Genomic DNA, 25,588 nt, shown 5'->3' with positions numbered 1-25,588 from the left:
CAGTTAAGATTTCGAATGTGGTGCTGCACTATATTCAATTTTCAAACAAAATGTAATGTAAAGTCTTTAGTCCATCTTTTTCGAAAGCACAAATTAGCCGAGCATTGGAAAACACGTATAGCCTTTTCGACTGTCAACAATAAACTAAATATTCTAAACAGTTGAAAATGCAGACAGACATCAGGTACATGCGTGCCAAGTAAATAATAAAACTGAGAATCTGCTGTATACAGCCTATGAAATTAAAAAATTCCAATACTTTTTATAACACTTCATACACCACTTGAAATTTTTAGTCCAATGGATGTACAAATCATCTCGAACAAAGATCACCAAATGCTTTAAAGCTTTCTCTGAAATAATAGTGTTGTTTTGCTATATGTTCCATGCACTTCAACATAATTTTTTCTGTTTTTTCTACACATTCTTTCCACGAAGTATTTTTCAGACACCATCATTGTTTACAAAGTATTACACTTTGTATATAATGTTTATATGTATACCATAGATTTAAGTGTCAGTAAGTCTTTTCTTGAAAGTATTTCTATGGAGTGTAGCCATGTATGGAAGTGAAACATGGAGGATAAATAGTTTAGAAAAGAAGAGAAATTTGGTGCTACAGAAGAATGCTGGAGATTAGATGGATAGATCACGTAACTAATGAGGAGGTGCTTAATAGAACTAGGGAGAAGAGGAATTTGTAGCACAACTTGACTAGAAAAAGGGATCGGTTGGTAGGACACGTTCTGAGGCATTGAGGGATCATCAGTTTAGTATTGTTGTTGTTGTGGTCTTCAGTCCTGAGACTGGTTAGTTGCAGCTCTCAATGCTACTCAATCCTGTGCAAGCTTCTTCGTCTCCCAGTACCTACTGCAACCTACATCCTTCTGAATCTGCTTGGTGTATTCATATCTTGGTCTCCCTCTACGATTTTTACCCTGCACGCTGCCCTCCAATACTAAATTGGTGATTCCTTGATGCGTCAGAACATGTCCTACCAACCGATCCCTTCTTCTTGTCAAGTTGTGCCACAAACTTCTCTTCTCCCCAATCCTATTCAACACCTCCTCATTAGTTATGTGATCTACCTATATAATCTTCAGCATTCTTCTGTAGTACCACATTTCGAAAGCTTCTATTCTCTTCTTGTCCAAACTATTTATCGTCCATGTTTCACTTCCATACTTGGCTACACTCCATACAAATACTTTCAGAAACGCCTTCCTGACACTTAAATCTATACTCGATGTTAATAAATTTCCCTTCTTCAGAAACGCATTCCTTCCCATTGCCAGTCTGCCGGCCTTGGTGGTCTCGCGGTTCTAGGCGCGCAGTCCGGAACCGTGCGACTGCTACGGTCGTAGGTTCGAATCCTGCCCCGGGCATGGATGTGTGTGATGTCCTTAGGTTAGTTAGGTTTAAGTAGTTCTAAGTTCTAGGGGACTAATGACCACAGCAGTTGAGTCCCATAGTGCTCAGAGCCATTTGAACCATTTGAATCCCATTGCCAGTCTACATTTTATATCCTCTCTACTTCGACCATCACCAGTTATTTTATTCCCCAAATAGTAAAACTCATTTACTACTTTAAATGTCTCATTTCCTAATCTAATACCCTCAGCATCACCCAACTTAATTCGACTACATTCCATTATCCTCGTTTTGCTTTTGTTGATGTTCATCTTATACCCTCCTTTCAAGACACTGTCCATTCCGTTCAACTGCTCTTCCAAGTCCTTTGCTGTCTCTGACAGAATTACAATGTCATCGGCGAACCTCAAAGTTGTTATTTCTTCTCCATGGATTTTAATACATACTCCGAATTTTTCTTTTGTTTCTTTTACTGCTTGCTCAATAACATATGTAATGTGTAAGAACAGAGAAAGAAACCGATGAACACTGCTGGTACTCCATTTTAGTTGCTTTATTTTTGCGTTTACGTTTAGCTTTTAGTCAAAAACGTCCTCCACTAAACAGAGCCACAGGTTACCCACCAGTCGTAACACAATACATACATGTCCTCTTAACACATATAAATCCACCTGATGATGGATTTTAAAATCTTTGAAACTGGTTGAGGATATAAATAAACAGTAACTGGTAACAGTGAACTGGTCGTTTCATTCGATATCAATAACAGTCACCGTAGAGCCTAAACGAAAGATGTTCACATTTAAAGTGACTCAGAGAGTTAAGATATGGGTGCACCATCTACAGGAATGTCCCGGAAAAGGCATTTAGCCTTGAAACGAAACATGCTACATTATCATACTAACCACAAGTATACAGGAATGTCCCGGGAAAGGCGATTTATTTTCTAAACGAAACAAGTTACATTAGCTTACTAACCGTAAGCTGAAGCGTCGTCGCGGTTGTAACTCAACGATTTGAGAGAATATTCTGAGAGAACATTCCGGCTCAACAAGATTACCACGTTAATCACCGTAAGAGTGGTTTCATATTCTACTGGTGGACGAACCGGAACATTCTCCTTGATTACAAATCGCTGCACTAGCCCCGAGGACGCCGAAAATGCGGCGGAGTGTGTAAACAAGCAGCGCGTGCGGCTAGACAACTCGCTCCAGACGGGAGGGCGTTCCGCGGAGCAGACAGCAGACAGTAGCAGGTTGGCAGCGCGGCAGGCGGCGGTGGGGCGGCGCGTGGTGCGGCGCGGCGCGGCGACGCTGTGTCTGCGCGAGGTTGGCACTCCTGGGGTTGGCCGCCGTCCCTGAGCTGGCGCAGCGCTCACACCAGTGCCAGCCTCCGCCACGAGCAGTCGTACAGAAGCAACTGCCTGTGCAGCCGCTGCGCTGCGTTGCTCTTCCCTCTCTGTCTCTCGCGACGCGACGTTGCTTTTCGTCAACAGTGCTTCAAGTCCCCGCCTACTCGTGAACAGTGCTACCGACGCTTCTCAGTGCAACGGTGCAAAAGATAGTCGCAGTGTTGGATTACAGTGCCCCCAGGCGACGCCAAGAAGCTTACCGAGTGGCTCTAAGGCCGCCGGCTACATTTTCCGGCGCTGCGCTGGAGGCGTGTTTGGTGTACGAGGGACGACTGCAGAGCTTCGAGTGATAGTTCGTCGGCGACTGGCACTTGCAAAGGACTGTCACAGGTATGTAGAGAATTAGAACGCCGTTTCGAATTAATTCTTGCATGGCTTCCGTTGAATCCTAAACGAATGTAAACTGTCGACTAGCTTGTTGCTCTTTCCGACGTCAATGACCGTTGCGCGTGAAGTATACATGTGTGGCCAGTGTACTATTGATGGCAACACACGCTTACATCGTAGCGTCTTCTCGAGTCGCGCTGTATGCTACATGAGAACAGGGCTGTATTATTGTCCCGCTCTTATTAGCTGCTGTGCACGGAGGACACTGAAGGCTACCGTTTACGCGAGAAGCATCACGGGCGAACGCGTGTGTTGTAGCAATGTGGACGGCGACATAGGAGTGAATGAAGCGTCGTCGCTGCCACGTGAGACGCCATTTCTCGCACGCTGTGCTTCGTGGATCGCTTTTACATTTCCCGCTTGAGTTAGTGTAATGCTGAGAGCATTCATCGACTAGTTATTACCGTGTTGTCGCACAGATTGCAGGTCTGTGTTTCTTGTGTGAGGATATTAATGGTCGAAATGTGCGTACCTACAGGACTGATGTTTTCTTCGGATCAATGCGTAAGGTGGTAAGAAAACAAACGTCATAGACCAAACCTCTGCATACTTCGATAGGACTTCTGATGATAATCAGGAATTGATCGTTGCCTAACGAGTGGGCACAGTGCGGAGACAGGATTCACACTGATAGTATGTTCAAGCACCTATGGTTTTGACGTAATGTACAGTGGATTCCCCAAATTATGCAGTGCTTCCTTTTCATCTTTGCCGCGTAAGTTGTTGCTTTGTTTTTCATTAATACATTGTTTCCGTGCAAGGACGAGACCTGGAGGTATGGAGTACTTTTAATATTTTGAAAGATGAATGGTCACTTGTAAGTACCCTGTAATTGCCTGTGTAATACAGACGTTTAAATCAATTTCTCGGGAGAAAAACAATGACAAAAACATTTTTTTTCCTTTCTCTGCCAGCTCGGGGGAGGAGGATGGGGTGGCTTGACCCCAGTGTGGGTGCCCTTGTTTCCGTGGGATGTCAGACCCAAACAGCAATACCGTTTCATAACATGATCAGTGTTGCAAGGTCGACGTAAGGGACTTGCTTCACGGAATGTAATTGCTGAATGGCACATTTACTACCTAGCAAGTTAGTTCGATGGTTAAAGTACAGGACGTGCATTCTAGGGCAGTGGGGTTCAAATCTCCTGCCGGCCGGAATGGCCGTGCGGTTCTAGGCGCTGCATTCTGGAGCCGAGCGACCGCTACGGTCGCAGGTTCGAGTCCTGCCTCGGGCATGGATGTGTGTGATGTCCTTAGGTTGGTTAGGTTTAATAAGTTCTAAGTTCTAGGCGACTGATGACCTCAGAAGTTAAGTCGCACAGTGGTCAGAGCCATTTGAACCATTTTTCAAACCTCCTCCTTGCCAGCGGAATTTGGCTCTACTATGTTTTCTGTAAGTCTCATACGACGAATTTCCTGCCTCATTTTTGCCCACTTCGTCTGTTGCAGCGCTAATGGCAGACTATGAAACTGTATTTTGTCTTTTAGGCATTCTGATTTTCTTAGTTTGCTGCTGCGTGATATTTTCACGACAACGTGCTGCACAAAAAAAAGATAGAGCACAGTGGGAACATTGCGAAAAGCGAGCGTGCGGCTCTTTGAGGCAGAGATCAACAGTGACCGCCCACGCCGTGACGTCGTAGGCGCTATTTCGCGCTCTGCGTACTAGTCAGGAAGGTGCTGCGGTAGACGCCCAGCAGTACAGAGCAGGTGAACGTACCGAAATGCAACGGTGGGCAACAATTGGTGAGGCGGTGGTGTGAGGGAGAGTGACGTCAGAGGTGGTGAACCTCGCAGGCGGCAGCGTGGCCGGTGGCGGTGTCGGGTTGCCGGGCCGGCCGGTTTCTCGGCGGGTGAAAGCACGGGCCGGCTCGGCTAACCCAGTTGGCGGCGGGTGGTTACAACACGGCCTGAGCACCGCGCCGGAGGCTCGCTCGCCGCTGCGCCGCCGCCAGCGATCGATAGCAGACACGCGCCGCGAGCTGCGTGCAGTGCGTGCGGACGCCGAGGCCCGCCTGCCTGCGTGCTCCATTTTGGCCGCCGCGTAAACAGTGGGCGAGTGCCGCGTGACGCAACAGCTGGAACATCATCGCACTCCAATAAGAGCTTGTCTGACCCACGTTTAATTTACTCCACTTCGCAGATCTATTTTAGGAACGTCAGCGTGCAATTTAAAATGAATAAAGTTTGTATTACCATAACTTATTGATCGTACATGGTGCTATGACCTTAACTATGAACGTCGGATAAAAGTTACGTACTGATGCCACCCTGCTTCTTCCGTACTTCGTGTACGAGTATGTACGCAATGTGTACCAAAATCCTCGTCGGGCACTCGTGTATCGTCTAATAATGGGCAGATACTGCAAAAAGGCCAAGAAAATAATGCCTACAGGAGAAATGCAAGACTGCAAAAGGACGCATGTCAATCGGAAAGGTACATACTGCCTGTAGCAGAATTGAAGATGCATTTCGAGAAAACAGGTTCTATAAATACTGAGAGTTCAGGTACCGAAGTAAAGAACATGTGGCTGAAAGGTGTAGGTAATTTACGACTAGTGTATAAAAGGGAAACAAACTCTAGACCATAGTAAACACTAAAATGACAAAAGTGATGGGATAGCGATATGCACATATCCAGGTAGCGGAAGTATCGCGTACTCAACGCCTAAAAGGGCAGTGGTTTGGCGCAGCTGTCATTTGTACTCAGGTGATTCATGTAAAAAGTGTTTCCCACGCGATTATGGGCACACGACGGGTATTGACAGGCTATGAACACGGAGTGGTAGTTGGAGCTAGACGCATGGGACATACATTTCGGAAATCATTACGGAAATCATGATTCCGAGATCCACAGTGTCAAGAGTGTGCCGAGAAACCAAATTTCAGTCGTAACTACCCCCACGGACTACCCAATGGTCGGTAGCCATCATTTAACGACCGGGAGCTGTAGCTATCGCGTAGGTTTGTCAGTGCTAACAGATAACCAATACAGAGTGAAATAACGGCAGAAATCAATGTGGGACGTACGACGAAAGTATCCGTTAGGACAGTGCGTTGAAATTTGGCCTTAATGGGCTATAGAAGCGACACGAGTGCCTCTGTTAACAGCCACTTCTGGGCTGGGCTCGTGACCGTATCGATTGGACCCTAGGCGACTGGAAAACCGTTGCCTCGTCACATCAGTTCCGGTTTCAGTTGGTAAGAGCTGATAGAGTTCGAGTGTGGCTTAGACCCCACGAAGCCTTGGGCAGGTTGTCAACTATGCACTGTGTTGGCTAATGGTGGACGCGACGCGGCATTAGGAGATATCCCATGACTTTGGTCACCTCACTGTAGTAAGGGAGGAAGAAGCTGATGGAGATAAGATTACAGAACAATATGATAGATCACTGAAGGTTTTAATTCGAAACAAGGCCCTTGCACTAGGCGACGTTCCCTCGATTGTTTAGATCTTTTAGAGAACATACCATGAAAAAACTAATAACCTGGTATGAAGTATTCATAACACAGGCGAAATATCCTCAGGCTTCTAAGAGAATGTAACAATACCAGTTCCAAAGAAGATGAGTGGTGACACGCGTGACTATTACGGAACCACCAGGTAAGTCATTTTTCCAAAATGATGACACGATTTATTTCAGAAGAATGCAAAACTGGTAGAAAGCGACCTCGTGTGAGATCAGTTTGGGTTCTGGGAAATGTGTAAACACCCGAGCCCATACCGATCCTACGACTTGTCTTAGAAGACAGACTGAAGGAAGATAATCGTTCGCTTCCAGCACTTGGAGATTTAGACAACGATATTAACGGTGTTGAATGAAGTTAGCAGGGTTAAAATACAGGGAGAAAAAGATTATTTACAGCTTGTGAAGAAACCAGAGAGTTGAAAGACATCAAAGGGAAGCAGCAGTTCGGAGCATAGTGAGACAGGGTTGTCGTTTATCTCGTATGTCGTTCATTTTTTTTACATTAAGCGAGAGATAAAAGAAACCAAAGAGAAATTTGGAAATGGAATTAAAGATCAGTGAGAAGAGGGGAAAACGTTAAGGTTTGCCGATGACACTGTAAGTCTGCCAGAGACAGCAAAGGACTTTGAACAGCAGTTGAACGGTATGATTAGAGTCTTGAAAAGAGATTATTAGATGAACATCAATAGGAGAAAATTAAGGTAATGAAATATAATCGAATTAAATCAAGCCATGCTGAGGGAATTAGATTATAAAATGTCACACTAAATGAGCTCTTTACTTGAGGAAGAAAATAACTGACTATAGCCAAAAGTGGGAGGATGTAAACTGCTGGCTGGAAACAGAAAGAAAAGCATTTTTTGGAAAAGAGAAGTTTAACATCGGACATAAATTAAAATCTCAGAAAGTATTTTCTAGAGATATTTGTGGACTGTAACTTTGTACTGAAGTGAAACGTGTACGACAAACAACCCACAGCAGAAAAGGATAAAAGATTTTGAAATGTTGTGTTACAAAAGATAACTTGACTGAAAGATGGGATGGGTTGTGGGATACATCCTGAGGCATCGAGGAATCGTAAATTTGGTAATGGAGGGAAATGTATGAGTTTGTGTATGAGGGCCTGGGGAGGGGGGAGGAGGTGGTTCGACGGTAAGAAAGATAGAGGGAAAGCACGGCTTGGCTACTGGAGGCAAGCTCCAATCAGTGTGGGTTGCAACAGTTACGCAGAGTTGGCAGAGTTTTGCACAGAACAAACTAGCGTGGAGAGCTGTCTTCGGACTGAAGACAGTAGTAGCAACAACGTTCAAAACTCTGCAGCGTCATCTTCGGATTCTTACAACAGTTTTCGTCTAAGTGTTGTAAGCTGCCGTTTACGTATGTCCTGGCACTAGCAACTGAACCGATCATTTTCATCGCACGATAATACCCTGTATACCTGCACTCAACTGTAGTTTTCCTATACTCAATGAGTCAGTGATAAAATCTCTCTGTCTTTATAAAATTCATTTATTTATTACTATGCCAATGTGTTTCGCAGTCACAGCTCCAACATCAACGCTTCGGTTTCTTATGTACCTGAAATGTCACCATCCCAGAAACTTGTATATGTGGGACCTATACTGCTTTCTTAACTGCTGTTGATGCGACTGTATTGAAATGTACACTGAATAACATACGCAGACGTCTGTCGAAGCGTAAGGTACACACGTTCGAAACTGATTATTTTATTGTAATGTCAAATAGAAAAGAAATCAACTACATTCGCAGGTATGATACACACTTGAAAAAAATTTCATCATCTCGGTTCCGAGAGTTCCGGAACCTGTACAGAAAATTGGAATTGAGATAAACATAAATATCATTTCTGTTCAGTTGGTCCAGATTGCCCCATTCCTCTACGGCGATTCGGTGTAGATCCCTCAGAGTGGTTGGTGGGTCAAATCGTCCATAAACAGCCCTTTTCAATCTATCTCCGTGCATGTTCGGTAGGGTTTATGTCTGGAGAACATGCTGGCCACTCCAGTGAATCGATGTCGATATCCTGAAATCATGCACAAGATGTGCACGATGGGGGCGCGAAGTGTCGTCAATGAAGACGAATGCCTCGCCAATATGCTGTCGATATGGTTGCACTGTCGTTGGAGGACAGCATTCACGTATGGTACAGCCGTTACGGCGCCTTCCATGACCACCAGCGGCGTACGTCGACCCCACATAATGCCACCTTGTGAGAAAGCTGGCTGGCAATACATGGGGAGCAACCACGGTCTACACCTACTTGCTGGCTACCAGTGCTTTCAAACATCTGTCCACCAGACCTCCGTCGAAAGGCTGCTCTTTACAACCTCTGTCAGCAAGTTTCTGAAAACAACTTGATCTCTCTTCATGACGATTTGCTATCACTGTCCAGGAAACGCCTCAAATCTAGAAGACCAGCATATGAAGTGGGAGTCCCAATGCTATACACAGGATTCGACCAGGACGCAGAGTGGAAACGTGAGCGGCAAGCTACAAGAACACGAAACCACCAACTTATAGGCAAACCAACAGTTCCAGGCTTCCGCCGACGAAGGGAGGTGTGGGTGCAGTTAAACAGATATCGAACTGAACATGCACAAGTGGGGCTTTTCAAGTGACAGTGTGTGTGACTGTGGTGACACCCAATGAGCCAGACTGTGAATGACTGTCCAATCGGACGCTTCCCTGGTGGCGTTGAGAAGCTCCATCAAGCATCCCACGAGGCACTCCGCTGGATCGAGTCCATCAACATCCGACTGTAGTCTGAGCCGTTTTCAAGCTTGTGTGCTGTATATAATTTCACATGTTCATTTTTGTATATACACTCCTGGAAATTGAAATAAGAACACCGTGAATTCATTGTCCCAGGAAGGGGAAACTTTATTGACACATTCCTGGGGTCAGATACATCACATGATCACACTGACAGAACCACAGGCACATAGACACAGGCAACAGAGCATGCACAATGTCGGCACTAGTACAGTGTATATCCACCTTTCGCAGCAATGCAGGCTGCTATTCTCCCATGGAGACGATCGTAGAGATGCTGGATGTAGTCCTGTGGAACGGCTTGCCATGCCATTTCCACCTGGCGCCTCAGTTGGACCAGCGTTCGTGCTTGACGTGCAGACCGCGTGAGACGACGCTTCATCCAGTCCCAAACATGCTCAATGGGGGACAGATCCGGAGATCTTGCTGGCCAGGGTAGTTGACTTACACCTTCTAGAGCACGTTGGGTGGCACGGGATACATGCGGACGTGCATTGTCCTGTTGGAACAGCAAGTTCCCTTGCCGGTCTAGGAATGGTAGAACGATGGGTTAGATGACGGTTTGGATGTACCGTGCACTATTCAGTGTCCCCTCGACGATCACCAGAGGTGTACGGCCAGTGTAGGAGATCGCTCCCCACACCATGATGCCGGGTGTTGGCCCTGTGTGCCTCGGTCGTATGCAGTCCCGATTGTGGCGCTCACTTGCACGGCGCCAAACACGCATACGACCATCATTGGCACCAAGGCAGAAGCGACTCTCATGGCTGAAGACGACACGTCTCCATTCGTCCCTCCATTCACGCCTGTCGCGACACCACTGGAGGCGGGCTGCACGATGTTGGGGCGTGTCCGCTGTGCCGTGCGTGTGATCATTGCTTGTACAGCCCTCTCGCAGTGTCCGGAGCAAGTATGGTGGGTCTGACACACCGGTGTCAATGTATTCTTTTTTCCATTTCCAGGAGTGTATTTCTTTGTTTTGCTAAATGTGTATTACTGTAGTTGATGCATACGATAAAAATAATAAATAAGTACACAGTGGTGTAAAATGTGTTCATATCCTTCGGCCTTTAGCGTTGTCTGACCACAGAAACACACACATACCGTAACACCACCCTTTCGTCGTGAACCAGGGGGTGCAACGTGTTTCGTCACTCCAAATCATTCGTTTCCAGTCATCCACTGTACAATGGCTCTGCTCTATGCAGCACCTCAAGCGTCGCGTAGCATCGACTACAGAAACGTGTGGCTCTTGAGGAGCTGCCCATCCACTGTGCTCCGTTCTTTTTAACTCCTTACGCACGTTGTGCTGGGTGGACTGCTGGTAGCTCGGGTGATTGCTTCCTCTGATCTTACGCAATTTTTCACGACTACGCTCCGCAGTGCTCGACAGTCACACGGGTCTGCACGGTTTCGCCTTAGCTGTGGTTGTTCCTTCCCCGTTTCGCCTTCACAGTCACATCATCAGCAGCCGACCTGGACAGCGTCAGATGGGCTGAAATATCCTCGACGGACTTGTTACTCAGGTGACGTCCAATGACTGGGCCACTTTTGAAATCTCGTGACCGACGCATTCGCTGTTACTACTTCCGCCATGACAAACGACGACCACCGCCTCCATTTACTCTGGCGGGTCCGCCTCTCGTGACATCTAGTGGTCAATTTTGTACTACGTAGGGATGTCCGGATACATGTAATCAAATAGGTACGTAGAATATCCAAGATAAAATGGACCCTGTGTTAGTAGCACGCACATTCACTCATTTTATTTAAAATCACAATATACTACTATTGTCGGATGTGAGGTCCGCCAGTTATGCAAAACGCCGTTTTTTCTCACTACCCAAACATGTTTCGGCACCGCTGTGCTATCATCAGTGGGTTTTCGTTTTTATTTATTCTACAATGTGAACATTTTTGTTAAATGATTATTAAAATATGTGCATCTTTAGTTCAAACAACAGATAGTTTCTTTTTGTAAATTCCTTTACACTTGGTGTGCATGTATTTTCTGGATCACTTGTGTGTTAATTGCTACAGGTAGCTTGTCGTCTGCAACCAAACGGTGTTGATGAGTTTTTTGCTTGGAGTTAAAAAAATGGCTCTGAGCACTGTGTGACTTAACTTCTGAGGTCATCAGTCCCCTAGAACTTAAAACAACTTAAACCTAACTAACCTAAGGACATCACACACATCAATACCTGATGCAGGATTCGAACCCGCGACAGTAGTGGTCGCGCGGTTCCAGACTGTAGCGCCTAGAACGGCTCGGCCACTCCGGCCGGCGCTGGGAGTTAACCTATCTTCTAGGATGTAATTTAGTTCGTCGCTATTATTAATCACAACAATTTCAAAATCACTAGATATGTTGAAAATGGTCGCAGTGCACCTCCTGTGCATTTTTGTACTCGTAAAATCCTATTCAAACCACCTCACGTGGAGCTGCAACATCGCTCTCTCTCCAATAGCTGATCCGACCCGGAGGAGAATTTTTTCTTCTATGTATAACATTTTACAGATGTCGAGAGAATTGTAATATACACTCCTGGAAATTGAAATAAGAACACCGTGAATTCATTGTCCCAGGGAGGGGAAACTTTATTGACACATTCCTGGGGTCAGATACATCACATGATCACACTGACAGAACCACAGGCACATAGACACAGGCAACAGAGCATGCACAATGTCGGCACTAGTACAGTGTATATCCACCTTTCGCAGCAATGCAGGCTGCTTTTCTCCCATGGAGACGATCGTACAGATGCTGGATGTAGTCCTGTGGAACGGCTTGACATGCCATTTCCACCTGGCGCCTCAGTTGGACCAGCGTACGTGCTGGACGTGCAGACCGCATGAGACGACGCTTCATCCAGACCCAAACATGCTCAATGGGGGACAGATCCGGAGATGTTGCTGGCCAGGGTAGTTGACTTACACCTTCTAGAGCACGTTGGGTGGCACGGGATACATGCGGACGTGCATTGTCCTGTTGGAACAGCAAGTTCCCTTGCCGGTCTAGGAATGGTAGAACGATGGGTTCGATGACGGTTTGGATGTACCGTGCACTATTCAGTGTCCCCTCGACGATCACCAGAGGTGTACGGCCAGTGTAGGAGATCGCTCCCCACACCATGATGCCGGGTGTTGGCCCTGTGTGCCTCGGTCGTATGCAGTCCTGATTGTGGCGCTCACCTGCACGGCGCCAAACACGCATACGACCATCATTGGCACCAAGGCAGAAGCGACTCTCATCGCTGAAGACGACACATCTCCATTCGTCCCTCCATTCACGCCTGTCGCGACACCACTGGAAGCGGGTTGCACGATGTTGGGGCGTGAGCGGAAGACGGCCTAACGGTGTGGGGGACCGCAGCCCAGCTTCATGGAGACGGTTGCGAATGGTCCTCGCCGATACCCCAGGAGCAACAGTGTCCCTAATTTGCTGGGAAGTGGCGGTGCGGTCCCCTACGGCCTTGCGTAGGATCCTACGGTCTTGGCGTGCATCCGTGCGTCGCTGCGGTCCGGTCCCAGGTCGACGGGCACGTGCACCTTCCGCCGACCACTGGCGACAACATCGATGTACTGTGGAGACCTCACGCCCCACGTGTTGAGCAATTCGGCGGTACGTCCACCCGGCCTCCCGCATGCCCACTATACACCCTCGCTCAAAGTCCGTCAACTGCACATACGGTTCACGTCCACGCTGTCGCGGCATGCTACCAGTGTTAAAGACTGCGATGGAGCTCCGTATGCCACGGCAAACTGGCTGACACTGACGGCGGCGGTGCACAAATGCTGCGCAGCTAGCACCATTCGACGACCAACACCGCGGTTCCTGGTGTGTCCGCTGTGCCGTGCGTGTGATCATTGCTTGTACAGCCCTCTCGCAGTGTCCGGAGCAAGTATGGTGGGTCTGACACACCGGTGTCAATGTGTTCTTTTTTCCATTTCCAGGAGTGTATATAGATGGGTGCAATACATTTAATTTTTAGGTTTATCGTTAACTTATTGTAGGTACACTACAAAAGACTGACGAGTAATAAAATAAGTAATCACTTTCACTGGTTGGAGTTTGTTAAAAAATATTGATGCTGGACAATGGAATATGGGCAAAGAGCGATTTGTTAAAATGATGACAATGATAAATTAATGTCATACAGGAAAAAAGGTGGGCAACGGGACGGAATGCCATGCAGAGGGGCCCGGGTTCGATTTCCGGCTGGGTCGGAGATTTTCTCTGCTCAGGAACTGGGTGTTGTGTCGCCCTCATCATCATCATATCATCCTCAAAGAAACGCAAGTTGCCGAAGTGGCCTTAAGTCAAAAGACTTGCACCAGGCGACCGGTCTACCCGAGGGAAAGCCCTTGCCACACATTTCATTTCACTGCAACATCGTCTGTTTGTCTGTCTGTTTCAGTTTTCCGGCGTAAATTTTCCTTCAGTGAATCTACCGTTTCAGGATTGTTTTCGCGTACGGTGAGAATTGTCGGCGGACCAGTAGTCATTAGACCGGCTGTTCATACTGCCTGAAAGGTGAAACGGAGCTTCATCGCTGTTAAAGTAAACTGTCACTTCAATTTCGGCATCCGCAACCTCTTTATGCAACCATTCACATGGTTTAACGATCTTTTTTGTCAGCGGGAAGACTGCCTGTTAATAAGAAAGGCTTCAAGATTTCAGGTGTAACCACCCAGGCCGCGCGTTGTAGCCGCGTGGTTTGAGGCGCAATGTCACGGATTGCGCTGCCTCTCCCGCCGGAGGTTCAATTTCTCCCGCAGGCATGGGTGTGTAAGTTAGTTTAAAAAGTGTATAAGGCTAGTTTGGTCCCTTAGAAATTCACACACATTTGAACATTTGTAACCATTCAAATACAAAATGACAAGACGTAGGCCACGCTTAATAGCTGTCTGTTAAGAAAGCGCCGTGACAGATTGTTTTCAGGTTAGGAATAAGTTTCTGCTAAATGTTTTCGACTGCTTTCAGAGTTCGAACTACAGGCTTGCGATTAGAGAATTCGCCACTGGACCAACATTGAGTTATCAGCTTTAGAACAGTACATTTTTGCAGACCTATTCAAATTCCTGATTAGTTTACGAAAACTTTTCATAGGTGTACTTAGATGGACCAGTACGGACGTGCGCTTCGAGTATACATACATTTTGATACACAGAATACGGCATACTTTACTTGAGGAACTCAGAGAACGACGAAAAGGCGTTCGTAGCATCTTCAGGCATCAACTAAACCTGTGACTGTTAACCACGACCGTCACATGATTGAAGAACAGGTGAGAAAAAAAATGATTCAAATGGCTCTGAACACTATGTGACTTAACTTCTGAGGTCATCAATCCCCTAGAACTTAGAACTACTTAAACCTAACTAACCTAAGGACATCACATACATCCACGCCCGAGGCGGGATTCGAACCTGCGACCGTAGCGGTCGCGCGTTTCCAGACTGTACTGCTTAGAACCGCTCAGCCACACCGGCCGGCAACAGTTGAGAGGTAAACAGCAAAATCAGAACTTGTTGTTTACGGGGTGGAGCCGCTTTTATCTTGGACGTGCAGTATATAAATAATCTAGTCTCGTCGACAACGTTGGAGGCTCCTTGAGACCGCGTGCGATGCTATTGTGTATAGAGGCTGTCGCGAAATGCTGACCAATACCTGCTGACGGTCGGTGCTTGATGCAGCGGCTGGCAGTTAACCCTCAACATATATAGATAAAGCGTACTGCACACACATTGGCAGAATGATCCGTTACTGTTTGCTTACATGATTGCTGAACAATAACTGATAACAATCACGTAAATGAAAAATGTGGGAGTATGTGTACAGGGCGATTTTAAGTGGGAGGTCCATATTGAGCTACTCGTACGAAAGGCGGATGCAGACTGAAATCCATTGGGAGAATCTTCGAGAAGTGTAGTCTAACTACGAGAGAGGTAGCTAGCAGAACCCTCGTGTGACTGATACTTATGTATTGCTCGTCAGCTTGCGACCATAACAGATAGGACTGATAGAGTAATAGAACAAATCCTCAGATGAGTTGTGCGTTTCGCCACGAGTTTTGTAGCACATGCTTCAAGATGGGTATTTTGCATAAGCGTACGGTTTGCTGTACGTTTGTACAAGTGTCAGGCAGTGTAATGTTTCCCCATGCGAAAAGATCATGAAAATAAAATTGGGGAGATTCGAGCTAACTCGAAGGCTTACCCACGCTCGTTCTTGTGCGAACCATATGCGACTGGAGCAGGGAAAGGGGGAAGTGACAATAATGTACAAAATACACTCAGCCACACACCGCAAGGCGACAAGTGGAGTGTAGACGTACATGAAGATGTTCTGCTAGTTGTTCCTTGTTATTCAATTAGGGCATACTATTTTCTTATTCGTTGTGTTTGAACGATGACATGTACGAATGTTTGTCGTTTTATTCTCTGAGTGTACATAGTACATACATAACGGCACATTTAATACCCACATTTATTTCGGAGTTTCGATTCAAATCCCTACCACGAGACGATGGAGTCCGACAGTTTGCCCTATTAGTTCAAACAAGTGTTTCCCAGATATGCTCTTTTGCAAACAAAACATTGTTTCCCCATATTCTCGCGATGCATCGAAACCTGGCGTCCACTTTCCCTAAACCTAAGACATACCCTTCATTCCACGCCGTATCATCATCCTTTTTTACTCACAAGTAAATGTGTGACAGCGACAGACTCCAGTTCTCATTAGGCGTGCGAGCAGAGGCTCAGCTTGACGCTTCACCCTGAATAATACCAGAGTTTTTATCCAACATCTCTGACACTGCAGTAACACTATTGGTTAATTGCCAACGGTCTTGCCGCAGTGGTAATACCAAATCACCGAAGTTAAGCGCTGTCGGGCTTGACTAACACTCGGATGGATGACCCTCCTGGTCTGCTGAGCGCTGTTGGCGAGCGAGGTGCACTCAGCCCTTGTGAGGCCAATGGAGGAACTACTTGACTGACAGGGAGCCGCTGTGGTCACGGAAACTGACATCGGCGGTCCGTTGGCACCATTGGGCCCTCTGAGGCCTATTCGGGCTGAGCGTTTAGTTTATCTGTTAACTCATTAGCATAAAGGATGCCCCAGAAGGAATGGTCAGTAATCAGGAATATGACAAGAATGCTCTTGAAGCAAAAAAACCATATAGACATATACCCTATTCCGAACGGTTTACGAAATAGGACAAAGTACATTGATTGGCGACTCCATAGAATGTTCTGTGCACCACGACCAAATAGTGGATAGAATTGGAAATATAATCAGCATTGGCCGTATTTTGTTATTTATTGTCAGCAAAATCGATTTTCGGTCACTTAGTGACCATCCTCAGTGCTGTAATATACAATTAAAATTGGTAGGCACTGGTATCAAGCTATAACCACAAGCTTAGAGCGATCACATAAACTGCTCTATTAGTTCAAACAAGTGTTTCCCAGAGATGCTCTTTTTCAAACGAAACATTGTTTCCCCATATTCTCACGATGCATCGAATCCTGGCATGTGATCGCTCTAAGCTTGTGGTTATAGCTTGGTACCAGTGGCTACCAATTTTAATTGTGTATTACACCACTGAGGATGGTCACTAAGTGACCGGATATCGATTTTTCTGACAATAAAACAACAAAATACGGCCAATGCTGATTTTCCTTCCAATTCTATACAAAGTACATTGTTATTTACGAAACTGATGGCTTGGCTATACAGGCATCTGGTTTGAATCACAGAATGCAAAAAGGTTGTGCTGAGTAATTCAAATGATGTTGGAAAGGTAGAACATTCTAGAGACTGGAGAGAAATGACATTCATATTCCTGTATCAGGTGGACATCTCGAGCAAATAGACAGAAAGCAACGAGGTAGGTTGGGCTAGAATAAAACGTCAAAGAGATCGAGTGGGTAAGACAAATACGTACGCGTCACTCGCTCAAAAACAAATAAATGTTCGTCAAATGTGTTCTATCCGGGAAACCATTATATGAGACAGTTTATTTTATCAGTGCTGCGTTTCAGCTAACTTTTTTGGGCTGCGCGGGAACTTTTGGCGGACGTCGTCTACCTGCCTATTAGAAATGCTCGATCCTCGTCCAGGAGTTCACATACTTTTCCAGTATCTACATCCTTCTTCTAACCGTGTGCCGTCTTCGTAGCAAGACTTCGCCTAAGTATGTCAGATACACAGTGAATTGTGTGTGTGAGTTGCATGATGATGTCTGTGTTAGTTTTCAATGTAGAAGACAATTAAATTATTTGTCCCTGTTTACTAGGTTACTAGCGTGGCGAAGTACCATGCAAATTTCTTTTGTCAATAAAATTATGGCTTTACGAGCCGGTCTGCTGTCTAAATAGCATACGTCAGTGGTGTACCTAGCAGTACTGTTTCACCGTATATGTCGTCACGTCGCTTACTGCGACAAAACACACTGATTTTTTCGCATGCCACAGACCCAATTTGAAATGCAAAACGCAACGAAATCTATCTGATACCGTCGATAGCGTAACCATTAAAACGCCGAGAGGATGTACACAAAAAGTCAATTGAATTATAACCCCTCCAGTTAAATGAATGGCTGCAATGACACGAAATTCTGTCGGCGAAAACTGCTCAGTAATGCTCATTCATCAGTGCAATGAATACGTCACGACTAATGAAAATTTGTGGTAGTGAAACTTTGACACATACTTCGAGATGAGCTCTTATAGGCAAATTGTTAAGTTAAATGGTAGCTAAAATCAATAAATCTGATTTCCGCTCGTGGTCTGGTACAAAATTTTCGTTAATCACGACGCATTCATGAACTAGAGTGGGGTTGATGCAGAGCCTTTTTTGTTAGTTGAAAATATCAGTACATGACTGGGAGTGTTAAGAGAATCTGAAAAAATACTTTTCTTGTTAAGGCTAGAGATAAACCCACTAACATGTTTGTTAGAATCAACGATAGGGAAAGCTTACCGAGCGAGGTGACGCACTGGTTAGCACACTGGTGGACTCGCGTTCGCGAGGAGACTGTTCCAACCTGCGTCCGGTCATCCTGATTTATGTTTTCCGTGGTTTCCCTACATCGCTTCAGCCAAAAGTCGGAATGGTTTCTTTGAAATGGCCGGCCGAAGCCGATGGGACGCAGGACCTCGCTGTTTGGTCCCCTCCCCCAAATCAACCATGTAGGAAAGTTCCTTTTTTATTTGTGCTGGGTTCGATTGTGGAAACATAAATGGTAACTGCAGTTTTGCAAAAGATGCAACAGATGGTAATATTGTGTAACACCGCGCTTTTAAACAAAATTTTAGTTAGATTACATCAACAAAGACAGGCACCTCGCAGAATTTCTTTATCGGTATAAAATAAAGAATTTTCTCTAGATTTCTCTGTAATACACGAAAAACCCATGTATGTGCAGCACTTTATTTATCGTAATAAATGATGTTATGACATAAATGTGATCTATATCATGTGTGCTAGCGGAGCAAAATATTTCTTTCTGAAACGTGTCCAACATTGAAATGCTGGCAGCCGTGCTGTCATATAAATTTAAAGAACAAAATTAATTTTGAAAGGCCTGTAACATTGATTCACTGGTGAAAACAACAATTCGGTGCAGTGTCGAAGTGTTATTTTAACCATTACAAACTAGTTATCTTACATCACGTGAGGGGTATTAGTTTGATGTACTAATTGCGGCACTCCATGTATTCCTCACGACACACTGTTTTCTGTGGATATTAGTAAATGACAGAAAGGATTGTATCACTGTTTATTGGCACTGCTAGCATGGTAATATCTTCATTCGGCTCGGCAATTTGTTCTGAGTAAGGTGGTATTACAACTTTGACGCGTTAATTCTATTTGTCCAGTGCACCTCCTTTTAAGCTTGCCCGCAGTGGAAGCATTGCTTGTAGCGCAACGAACGTAAGCATCATCCGTCGAAATTTTAAGCTGTTTTTCGTGGCAGAGCTTAATGGTCCCTGTTACTTACGTGAAACTATTAACAATAATAATAATAAAACAAAGTGAGACACGGAAACTTGCTACATAAATATGAAAACATTTGTAAGCGACGTTAATAAACCCTCCACTTAAATAAATTCCAGTCATACACATAACTCATTCAGAAACTTTTTTATTTTTCTCATAAATGTGCACTGATGTGTACATCCGTAATTTAGGTGATAGAAACTACTGTTCGTCCTTTAATAATAGAAAGGAAATTAAATAAGTAAAATTTCGAAGTAGAGAATAAGCCTGGTTTGAAATTTTATATTTTTAAATAAACCTAGTGTGAGTGAAGAAAATGTCAGTGGAAGTGGAAACAAGTTCATTATAGAAAAATGATTGAGATTGTGCTTAAGAACTTACAGTAATTATTATTCGGAGAACTTTTCAAAGTTGACTGTTAATGAAACTATATCACTTTCACAACGAGTGTATAGACTGCACATTCGTTATCATCTCTGAGGCGGCTTAGGCGCCTCACATTTGTTCTTAAAACAAATGAGTTACTGTTACTGTTCTGTTGTATTTTTTGTGGAAAGCGATTTGGACAGGGCAGCTATTGTGAGAACGTTGTTATATTTGTTCTGAAATCATAAATAACATTTTAATTTCAGGAATTCCTTACTTTGTAGCTTGGAACTGTAGTCAACTGTGTCAACTGGGCTATTTTCATTGGATTCGAAGTTCATCTTAGCCGACGCTGTAATTTAGTTAAGAGCCTGTCTGGTGTTTGCGAACGAATAACCGTTGATAATTCGCCACGGAGGCACTGATTTAAAACAGTTAATCGAACCCACAACCTCTTAATTTAGGTGCATTCTGAGGAATCAAGCTCGATTACTATTCCCTGAACTCGATTTCTCCGTGAAACCGATTTCTCACTTGTGACTATTTTAGATTCCTTAGATAAAGCGATATCAAGCTGGCTCATCGGAAGGCTATACTTCATGGCGCCTACAGATAATATTTGGGAGCTAACCTAAATTTATTTTTGTTCACACAACAGATAAAATTATCAGATAAATTTCTCTTTAACGTGTACTGCTTGTTCTGGTGCGAAATGAATTTTTTCCTTGCTTCAATTTTCCTTGCCGTGTCAGAAAAAGTAGTATCGCGAACTCGTTTCGTTGCAATAAATCCTCGCCACTGATGAGTTACTCAGGCAACAATGTCAACGAAAGCGAAATAATAAAAACGCCCTATCTGATTTGAGATATCCTTCGTTGCCAGTCAGATCACAAGAACATGACTAGTTAATCGCGGTTCTTTACCGTGGAAATAAAAAGAACATTTTTTCTGTGTGTTGTGGTATTATAATCCCGCTCACACCTAGAACAGTAGGACCAAATTAACCTAATTCGCTGAAGTGGCGTCTTCTCCTGGTCATACCTTAAACCTCTTCATCAATGTCCACAACAACAGAGAATACGAAGGGACCAAGCGCAGAAGTAAAGAGGTCGTGATGACGTAGAGCGGAATAGCGCTTCACTCCCACAGGTACCGGGTTCAGTCTCCAGGTCAGCTCAGGCTGCTGTTAAACTGAGTGCCGGGGATCTTGCCCGGACGTAAACGGCCGGGAAGATGGACCCGCCAGCGCTGCGGCACAGAAATAAGAGCTCTCGTAAGCAGGAAATGGGAAAAGGGTTCTCAGTTTACTAGCGCTGTAACAACAATGGGCATCCGCAGAAATTTTCTTAAGAGGGATCAACATTCAGAACTTGTCAGTTTTTATATAACTGATTCGGCGAGTTGTATCGTTCCCCAAGATCTAAACTTGACAAGTAGTAGATAGAATGTGATTTATCTCAAAATATATATTGTTATTATCTTAGTATTTTTATAACGGATTACTTTTTTACCTAATTGGTAAGCATATTTCAGTAGTATATGCAAAGTACGCCATTTTATGTTCTTAATATGCACATGGACGCCGTATTCTTGCTTCAGTTCTCTGCAATTATATGCTCTTATGATTAAATTCAGGGTGTCCAAAAAAAAAAAAATGTTCGAATGGCTCTGAGCACTATGAGACTTAACTGCTGAGGTCATTAGTCCCCTAGAACTACTTAAACCTAACTAACCTAAGGACATCACACACATTCATGCCCGAGGCAGGATTCGAACCTGCGACCGTAGCGGTCACACGGTTCCAGACTGTAGCTCCTAGAACCGCTCGGCCACTCCAGCCGGCCAGGGTGTCCAACGAGTTGTGAAATAAATCTAGAGAATATTACAAAAATAGTTTATTCGTAGTGCCTTTACGTTAGATTGAAACTGAAATTTAAAAATCTGAAACAGAAAAAAGACAGGATGATGGAGTATGGATATCAACAAAAATAGTACATTAATGCCCCTTGAAGTGGACAAACAGGAAAAACATTTGAAAAAAGGCTTGGGCCTACCCTGCTTCGATGCCGCTGTAACACTTTGAATATAAACGCTACAGTCTGGAACCGCGCGACCGCTACGGTCGTAGGTTCGAATCCTGCCTCGGGCATGGATGTGTGTGATGTCCTTAGGTTAGTTAGGTTTAAGTAGTTCTAAGTTCTAGGGGACTGATGACCACAGATGTTAAGTCCCATAGTGTTCAGAGCCATTTGAACCATTTTTTTGCTTGGGTTCCGTGAATGCCTGCAGAACATTACCTGTCATCATGCGTTGTGCCAACAGCAAAGTACTGAGCACTTGGTATTGTTGTGCTGAGAAATAATTCTTAAGAAAAAAAAATTCTATACGTTGCGCCGTTTCCGCGTTAATTACTCCTAGCATTGAAGTTTTTCGCGCAAAGTCAAGCAGCCAGCCAGATACAATTAGTATCAGGTATTCTCATAGTGTAGACGATAGCGCTCGAGACTGCTCCGCCTTTTCTCGGGTTCGATCAATAGTACCTTCCTATGTCCAATTTTTTGTATCGTTCTCTTGTTCCGTTTAAGGATACCATACGAAGAATACGTTTGGCAACTTCGTCTGTGGCGGGACTGTTGAATTTGTGCGCACAACAACCTGACTGACTAACTTCAATGCTAATTAACCCATAAACAGCACAACGTACAGATTGTTTTTTCTTGACAATTATTTCTCAGTACAATCTACCTTGCAACGTCCTTACAAACTTTTCAGACTATTTCTGACTACACAGTATCTGCGACCATAGCTTAACGTAGATGTACAAACCTGTAAATTAGCGTGGCTGTGTCCGTCCAAATGTACTACAATAGCTCTGACGTGTCAAACGGCATGTAGAACCAACAAGCCATAATGGATTTTCATTTTCCACAGACAAATGCTAAACTATTTTTTTGTTTCCATTTTGCAGCAAGAGAATGGGTGTCATGTGAGAATTGGGATGGATGGTGTGCGTACACTGTTGCCATGACAGAATCCGTGCGCTAGGGTGTTGGAACGATTTCTTTCTATAACTTGGTAAAGGCTAAACGAGGAAGCGACAGAAAACCATTGAAGACATTATATCGCCTTTGTACTGTAAAGGTTCCAGGTCGACTACAGAACAGCTGCAGAACCGCAGCCGCACCCAGGAATCGGAGTTATTTCGTGTGAATATAGTGCTAACTAAGAAACGCAAGACACAAAAAAATGTGTATGAAATCTTATGGGACTTAACTGCTAAGGTCATCAGTCCCTAAGCTTACACACTACTTAACCTAAATTATCTTAAGGACAAACACACACCCATGCCCGAGGGAGGACTCGAACCTCCGCCGGGACCAGCCGCTCAATCCAGGACTGTAGCGCCCAAGACCGCTCGGCTAATCCCGCGCGGCCAAGACAGAGAGATTGCTGTAGCTGTAGTACACGATCCAGTCACATTAATGTAACCACAGCCTGTGTTCGACGTCAACGTGCAATAACCACTCTCAGAGGACAGGAGACAGCGCTAGTAGTGCAGGGTTTACAGGGTGTTACAAAAAGGTACGGCCAAACTTTCAGGAAACATTCCTCACACACAAACAAAGAAAATATGTTATGTGGACTTGTGTCCGGAAAGGCTTACTTACCATGTTAGAACTCATTTTATTACTTCTCTTCAAATCACATTAATCATGGAATGGAAACACACAGCAACAGATCGTACCAGCGTGACTTCAAACACTTTGTTACAGGAAATGTTCAAAATGTCCACCGTTAGCGAGGATACATGCATCCACCCTCCGTCGCATGAAATCCCTGATGCGGAGATGCACCTTTGGAGAATGACGTACTGTATCACAGCCGTCCACAATACGGTTGCGTAGAAAAGAGCTTTCAAATGCCCCCATAAATGAAAGTCAAGAAGGTTGAGGTCAGGGGAGCTTGGAGGCCATGGAATTGGTTCGCCTCTACCAATCCATCGGTCACCGAATCTGTTGTTGAGAAGCGTACGAACACTTCGACTGAAATGTGCAGGAGCTTCATCGTGCACGATCCACATGTTGTGTCGTACTTGTAAAGGCACATGTTCTAGCAGCACAGGTAGAGTATCCCGTATGAAACCATGATAACGTGCTCCATTGAGCGTAGGTGGAAGAACATGGAGCCCAATCAAGAAATCACCAAAAATTCCTGCCCAAATGATCACAGAAAATCTGTGTTGATGAGGTGATTGTACAATTGCGTGCGGATTCTCGTCAGCCCACACATGTTGATTGTAAAAATTTACAATTTGATCACGTTGGAATGAAGCCTCATCCGTAAAGGGAACATTTGCACTGAAATGAGGATTGACACATTGTTGGATGAACCATTCGCAGAAGTGTACCCGTGGAGGCCAATCAGCTGGTGATAGTGCCCGCACACGCTGTACATGGTACGGAAACAACTGGTTCTTCCGTAGCACTCTCTATACAGTGACGTGGTCAACGTTACCTTGTACAGCAGCAACTTCTCTGACGCTGACATTAGGGTTATCGTCAACTGCACGAAGAATTGCCTCGTCCGTTGCAGGTGTCCTCGTCGTTCTAGGTCTTCCCCAGTCGCGAGTCATAGGCTGGAATGTTCCGTGCTCCCTAAGACGCCGATCAATTGCTTCGAACGTCTTCCTGTCGGGACACCTTCGTTCTGGAAATCTGTCTCGGTACAAACGTACCGCGCCACGGCTATTGCACCGTGCTAATCCATACATCAAATGGGCAACTGCCAACTCCGCATTTGTAAACATTGCACTGACTGCAAAACCACGTTCATGATGAACACTAACCTGTTGATGCTACTTACTGATGTGCTTGATGCTAGTACTGTAGAACAATGAGTCGCATGTCAACACAAGCACCGATTCAGCATTACCTTGGGCCAACTGGCGGTGAATCGAGGAAGTACAGTACATACTGACGAAACTAAAATGAGCCCTAACATGGAAATTAAGCGTTTCCGGACACATGTCCACCTAACATCTTTTCTTTATTTGTGTGTGAGGAATGTTTCCTGAAAGTTTGGCCGTACCTTTGTTGTAACACCCTGTATAAAGCGTGGCGGGGGGCGCACTCGTTGTCGTAATGCGGAAAACGAGCGATTTATCTGACACCCAAATGCGCACGATTGTTGCCTTTCGGGCCAAGGGTGGAAGCATTTTCGAAATTGTTTCGCTGCAGTCGTGGGAAAGCATACCTTGCCCAAAACCAGCGTCAAGGCAGCTTTGTAGCATCACGGGCCATACGTGGCAGGGTGAACGACGGCTGTGGGCCAGTGTGCAGGTGGCGTCCAACTGTTGAGCAGCTGACCGCCAATATGGATCGGTGGGGGGGGGGGGGGGGCTGTTCATCGGCGATGTACAGTCGTGGGAAAGCATACCTTGCCCAAAACCAGCGTCAAGGCAGCTTTGGTGCATCACGGGCCATATGTGGCAGGGTGAACGACGGCTGTGGGCCAGTGTACAGGTGGAGAGGTGTCCAACTGTTGAGCAGCTGACCGCCAATATGGACCGGAGGGGGAGGGGGGGGGGGCTGTTCATCGGCGATGTAGACGAATTAGCAAGCGAATCCTGCAACTGATCGCCCACTGAGTGGCGACAGGTAGCCTTCTCAGATGGCCGTTGGCGTTTACGACCCTGCAACCGTCATCGGAAGGGTCCAGGCTGGGCGAGGGAGCGTTTAGCTTTGGGGAATGTTTTCGTAGCAATCGTCTTTCTGGTAGG

The 25,588-nt window shown here is 45.2% G+C and overlaps 1 protein-coding gene across 1 annotated transcript in view; it reads left to right on the top strand.

Moving 5' to 3' along the window:
* The first annotated feature begins 2,705 nt into the window (after nt 1-2,705).
* The window catches only part of LOC126353835 (ecdysone receptor), a 1,466,551-nt gene continuing 1,443,668 nt past the window's right edge, over nt 2,706-25,588 (top strand). Inside the window, exon 1 of the mRNA XM_050002968.1 lies at nt 2,706-3,112. The gene's annotated coding sequence lies outside the window, so the exon portion shown is untranslated. The remainder of the gene's footprint in view (nt 3,113-25,588) is intronic.

The sequence above is a fragment of the Schistocerca gregaria genome, chromosome 3 (genome assembly GCF_023897955.1).
Source record: "Schistocerca gregaria isolate iqSchGreg1 chromosome 3, iqSchGreg1.2, whole genome shotgun sequence".
Classification (NCBI taxonomy): domain Eukaryota; kingdom Metazoa; phylum Arthropoda; class Insecta; order Orthoptera; family Acrididae; genus Schistocerca; species Schistocerca gregaria.
This window is presented reverse-complemented; position numbering and strand designations above follow the sequence as displayed.